Source organism: Tupaia chinensis, unplaced genomic scaffold (assembly GCF_000334495.1).
Source record: "Tupaia chinensis unplaced genomic scaffold, TupChi_1.0 Scaffold000063_1, whole genome shotgun sequence".
Lineage (NCBI taxonomy): Eukaryota > Metazoa > Chordata > Mammalia > Scandentia > Tupaiidae > Tupaia > Tupaia belangeri.
In genome coordinates, this window is record NW_006159521.1 from 8,888,465 (window position 1) to 8,894,017 (window position 5,553).

The 5,553-nt window shown below is 44.4% G+C and overlaps 1 non-coding gene across 1 annotated transcript; it reads left to right on the forward strand.

Moving 5' to 3' along the window:
• Window positions 1-224: 224 nt before the first annotated feature.
• LOC114004985 (U6 spliceosomal RNA) lies at window positions 225-331 on the forward strand. Its single transcript, XR_003546927.1, has one exon. It is a non-coding gene; the product is annotated as a U6 spliceosomal RNA (small nuclear RNA).
• The last annotated feature ends 5,222 nt before the right edge of the window (window positions 332-5,553 follow it).

Genomic DNA, 5,553 nt, shown 5'->3' on the forward strand with positions numbered 1-5,553 from the left:
GGAAAGGGAGCATGGGAAATTGAAAAGGGAACTTGACTTAGAGAAAAACAGGTGCAAATCTTGATAGTATGTGACCTTAAGAAGATCACCACCTTACTGACCCTCAGTCTCCTTCCCCAAAGGATGCTGGAATAAGAATTCCTACCTTGGTGTAAAAGAAAAAATGAAATTTTTAAAATGTTTAAAAAGAAAAGAAAAGAAAAGAAAAAGAATTCCTACCTCAGGTGTTTGCTCCAATAGTACATATACTAAAATTAGAACAATGCAGAGAAAGTTAATGTGGTCCCTACACAAGAATGACATGCATATTTATAAATTATTCCATAATTTCCTTTGCACTTTCTTTATATAACTGTTTGCATTCTGGTTATTTGCTGCCTTGGATCTTTTGAGGAAGAATGAATTAAACATTCAGGGTCAACGAGTTGAGTGTAAGATTCATAGTTTTCAGCTATGAAAACAGGAGAAATATTTATTTTAACTTGACTGCAAAAGACAATGGCTGTATGTGTCTAATATGTTTCCATCTTTGTGATAAGATGCTTTAATAAAAATTGGGACTAGCAGTTAGCGTAATGGTTATGTCACTGGACTCCCATGTAGTCGACCACGGTTCATGTCCCGGACCCGGTGGCTTAAAACTCACACCAGGCGCGTGTGCGTGCGTGCCCAAGATCCCGAGAGGAGAACGGAGGAGAAGGGATTGCAGCGTGGCCATCCCCCCTGGGGGGTGATTTCTCGCTTTCTGTCTCTCTGTCTCTGTCTGTCTGGCGAGCACATGTGCCCTATAGCAAAAACCTCTCTCAAAAAAATAAAAACTAAAAAAAAAGATATTTTAATAAAAATTTTAAAAAATAAATAAAGCCTATCTTGGGGCCAGCAGGTGGTGGCTAAGGCATTGGATCCCACACAGCTGACCACAAGGTTTGAGTCCTGAACCCAGCAGCTTGAAAAACACATTGTGTTTGCCCCCCAAAATCTCAAGAGAATGGAGAAGGGATTGTGGTGTAGCCATCCCCCCTGTAAGGTTTTTTTCTCACTTTCTCTCTCCTCTCTCTCTCTCTCTCTCTCTCTCTCTCTCTCTCTCTCTCTCTCTCTCTCTCTCTCTCTCTCTCTCTCTCTCTCTCTCTCTCTCTCTCTCTCTCTCTCTCTCTCTCTCTCTCTCTCTCTCTCTCTCTCTCTCTCTCTCTCTCTCTCTCTCTCTCTCTCTCTCTCTCTCTCTCTCTCTCTCTCTCTCTCTCTCTCTCTCTCTCTCTCTCTCTCTCTCTCTCTCTCTCTCTCTCTCTCTCTCTCTCTCTCTCTCTCTCTCTCTCTCTCTCTCTCTCTCTCTCTCTCTCTCTCTCTCTCTCTCTCTCTCTCTCTCTCTCTCTCTCTCTCTCTCTCTCTCTCTCTCTCTCTCTCTCTCTCTCTCTCTCTCTCTCTCTCTCTCTCTCTCTCTCTCTCTCTCTCTCTCTCTCTCTCTCTCTCTCTCTCTCTCTCTCTCTCTCTCTCTCTCTCTCTCTCTCTCTCTCTCTCTCTCTCTCTCTCTCTCTCTCTCTCTCTCTCTCTCTCTCTCTCTCTCTCTCTCTCTCTCTCTCTCTCTCTCTCTCTCTCTCTCTCTCTCTCTCTCTCTCTCTCTCTCTCTCTCTCTCTCTCTCTCTCTCTCTCTCTCTCTCTCTCTCTCTCTCTCTCTCTCTCTCTCTCTCTCTCTCTCTCTCTCTCTCTCTCTCTCTCTCTCTCTCTCTCTCTCTCTCTCTCTCTCTCTCTCTCTCTCTCTCTCTCTCTCTCTCTCTCTCTCTCTCTCTCTCTCTCTCTCTCTCTCTCTCTCTCTCTCTCTCTCTCTCTCTCTCTCTCTCTCTCTCTCTCTCTCTCTCTCTCTCTCTCTCTCTCTCTCTCTCTCTCTCTCTCTCTCTCTCTCTCTCTCTCTCTCTCTCTCTCTCTCTCTCTCTCTCTCTCTCTCTCTCTCTCTCTCTCTCTCTCTCTCTCTCTCTCTCTCTCTCTCTCTCTCTCTCTCTCTCTCTCTCTCTCTCTCTCTCTCTCTCTCTCTCTCTCTCTCTCTCTCTCTCTCTCTCTCTCTCTCTCTCTCTCTCTCTCTCTCTCTCTCTCTCTCTCTCTCTCTCTCTCTCTCTCTCTCTCTCTCTCTCTCTCTCTCTCTCTCTCTCTCTCTCTCTCTCTCTCTCTCTCTCTCTCTCTCTCTCTCTCTCTCTCTCTCTCTCTCTCTCTCTCTCTCTCTCTCTCTCTCTCTCTCTCTCTCTCTCTCTCTCTCTCTCTCTCTCTCTCTCTCTCTCTCTCTCTTTCTGTCTGACACACACACGTGCCCTATAGCAAAATTTTAAAACAACAATAACAAAAGAATATCTACCTCCCAGGGCAGGTACGAGAAGGAAGAGCAATCACAGGTGCTAAATCACAGCAATCACGCCACTGAGGGAGAGACAGTATTCTTACCTGTGGGAGGTAAGGCACTCAGGCATATGTAGAGTGTGGTTCCTAATGTCTTCCCTTCCTCTTCTCCATCTGTTCATATCCTTATTTCATTCATTTATTCCGTTATCAAAACATTAAGGAAGGCCATCTGTGTCTATATTATTCTTGGCCAGGGATATAGAAATAAGCAAAGATAAACCCCTGCATTCTACTGAGGAAAGTCAAGCAGTCAATAGGAAAAGACACAATTCTGGAGAGAAAAACAAATGCAGCTAAGGAAGGTGATGTACGTTCATCCCTGATAAAGTGACATTTGAACAGATACTTGTAGGAAATGAAGAAACAGCCCTGCTATGTCTGGAGAAGAAACATTCAAGGCAGAACAGCCGTGCATAGGCCCTCAAGTGGGAGCACTCCTGACACATCCAGCAACAGTGAGGAGACCCAGTTGGCCGCAGAAGTGATGCTGCCAGAGATGCTGACAGCAGAGTCATGTGGAGTCTGTGAGTCACTATAAGGATTTTAGCTTTTACTCTGGGCCCACTGGGAGCCACAGGAGGCCTTTGGGTGGAGACATGTCTTTGAAAATCATGCTGGCTGCCAAGAGAAGGCTCCACTGTGCTAAAGGCAAGGGCAGAAGCAGGAAGACCCAGGACGAGGCCCCTGTAGTGATCCAGGAAACAGAGCTTGGTAGCTCACTTGATCACTAGACCCCATTCTTCTCAAGATTTCTGTTTTAAGACATATTTCAGGAGATAATGACCAGGTCCAGGTCCAATGCCTCATTCTACAAAGTGGAACACTTAAACCCTAAGAAGTGACTTATATGGCCAAGAATATTCGATATGTTAATAGCAAAGCAAGAATTTTGTTACCAGCACCACCACCTTCACTCACCAGCATATCCTGATTCCTAGCTCACGGCCCCTGACTCTCAGAGCACTTCTGCTGCAGCTGAGTTCAGAGGTGAAGTTTGAACTGAATAGAAAGGTTTCGGAGTAATTATGTGTAAATGATACTTACCTATTTTAAAGCTGGTTTACTTCATCCAGGAGCAAATGAGAGAAGAGACAGTGCCCCCACCAGGGTCATGATGCCATTATCAACTCCCAGCTTCGGCCGGTCCTGGGTCATGGGTTTGCACGTACCTGGCAAATTTCCAGATACACACCTTCCCATGTGAGTCAGCTATGCAGTGTCATGATTTACCACTGTGTCACTGTAAGGCCCCTATAAATGGCACTTCGAACTATGAGATGAGCCAGCCTGTGGTGTGGTGGTTACGAGGGCTGGATCCTACATGGCTGACAGTGTGGTTCCAGTCCTGACCTGTTGGCTCGAAAAACATGCCAGGCATATGTGTGCATGTATCCAAAATCCCAAGAGGAGGAAGAGATGAAGGAGAAAGGATCATAGCATGACTATTCCCTATGGGGAGTGCTTTCTCACTTTCCCTCTTTGTCTCTCTCTGGAGCATGCATGAGCCCTCTGCCAAAAATTTAAAAACAAATATACAACAACAAGAAGAAGCACAACAAGGCTAGATGAGGTCACCAAGGGAGTGAGCATAGATGGAGAGGACCCTAGGCATTTTCATGTTTAGTGACACTGGGAAGATAAAAAGGAGTTTGCAAAGAAGACAGATGAAAAGGCTATTCAGTACCTCCAAGAGAGAGTGGTCTTCCAGAAACCAGAGGGAAAAAAAAGTTTCAAGAAACAGTGATCAACTATGTCAAATACCTCTGAAGCCAACAAAAAGTAGGACTGGGAATTGACTACTGAACTCAGCAGTATGAGGTCACTGGCAACATTGGCCAAAGCTTTTTGGGGAATGTTGGAAACAAAAATTTAAAGTGGACTTAAGGAAAAAAATGGGAAGAGAGGATCTGAAGAGATTGTGACAGATAGCTGGTCCACGTTATGTTTCATCGCTGTTTAGCGTCTACCCAGGCTTGCTTTCCTATCTCATCTCTCTCTTCTATATTCCATTTCCCTTCTTCTCTCCAACCACCCTCCAGACCCTCTAAAAATTTAGCAGTTCCATTCCCCATTTTGTTAAGCCCACTTTCCTTCAGGAAAAAGTCACTATGAAGTAATATGCACTGAAATTAATAAGGGTTGATCAATGCCAACTGGCCATCAATAATGCTCAGAGCCCAAGACCCCTGTTACCTTTCAAGGGTAGTAGAAGACTGAGAAGACACAAAAGGATGGGCAACAAGCTTTGGGAGGCTGATGGAAGTCGAACTACTCAAGACTAACAGGAAGAGTTGTTGCAAAAGTGGGCACATCCAAAACAAAGGCAGAGTAAAGGAAAAATAGGGTTACACGTAGAAATATCAGGCAGCACATTATTCATTTCCTGAAAAATTGTAGTAACTGAACCTAGTTGCATTAGCTAAGATAAATGAAGACATTAAACATTTCTATTAGGAAATAAATTTTTGGCACTTTGCTTTTTCTGGAATTTTGCAAAGATAAGTAATTAACTATAAGCCGACCCCACATTAAGCAAAGAGTGTTGACTGGACCAGCAGGTGTTATGGAGGTTGAGGTGCTGGATCCCACATAGCTGACAGTATGGTTCAAATCCCGGATCTGGTGGCGTGAAAATCACACCAGGTATGTGAGTGTATGTGTACACATGCTCAAGATCCTAAGAGAAGAAAGAATTGTGGAGTGGCTATTCCCCCTGGAGGAGTGATTTCTCACTCTGTCTTTAGTGAGTACATGTATCCTATAGCAAAGCAAACAAAAACAAGCAAACAGCATTGAGCTAAGTCAGAAAGAGTAGGCTCAAAACCAGCTACACAACAATTGGCAAGTCTCCATTCTTCTCTTGCCTCCATTTCCCCATTTGTAGAATGTGAAACAAATTATATCCAAGTTTCTTTCCTTCTTAAGAACTAAAGGTGTTAATTCAGGATAAGATTTACCTTCTTTGGGCCAGACAGTGGTACAATGGTAAAATATGATGCTCTGTGGGGCATTCTCACATGGGAAGGTTTCCAGTTCGAATCCAGAGATCTCCCTGAATACCTCTGCACATCCTTGCCTGTGATTAGTGGTTGGCTGAGCCTGGGAGTGGATGGTGGCATCAGGATTTCGTTTGGGGGGATCCCTCTTTTTCTTTCTCCAACTCTCTTG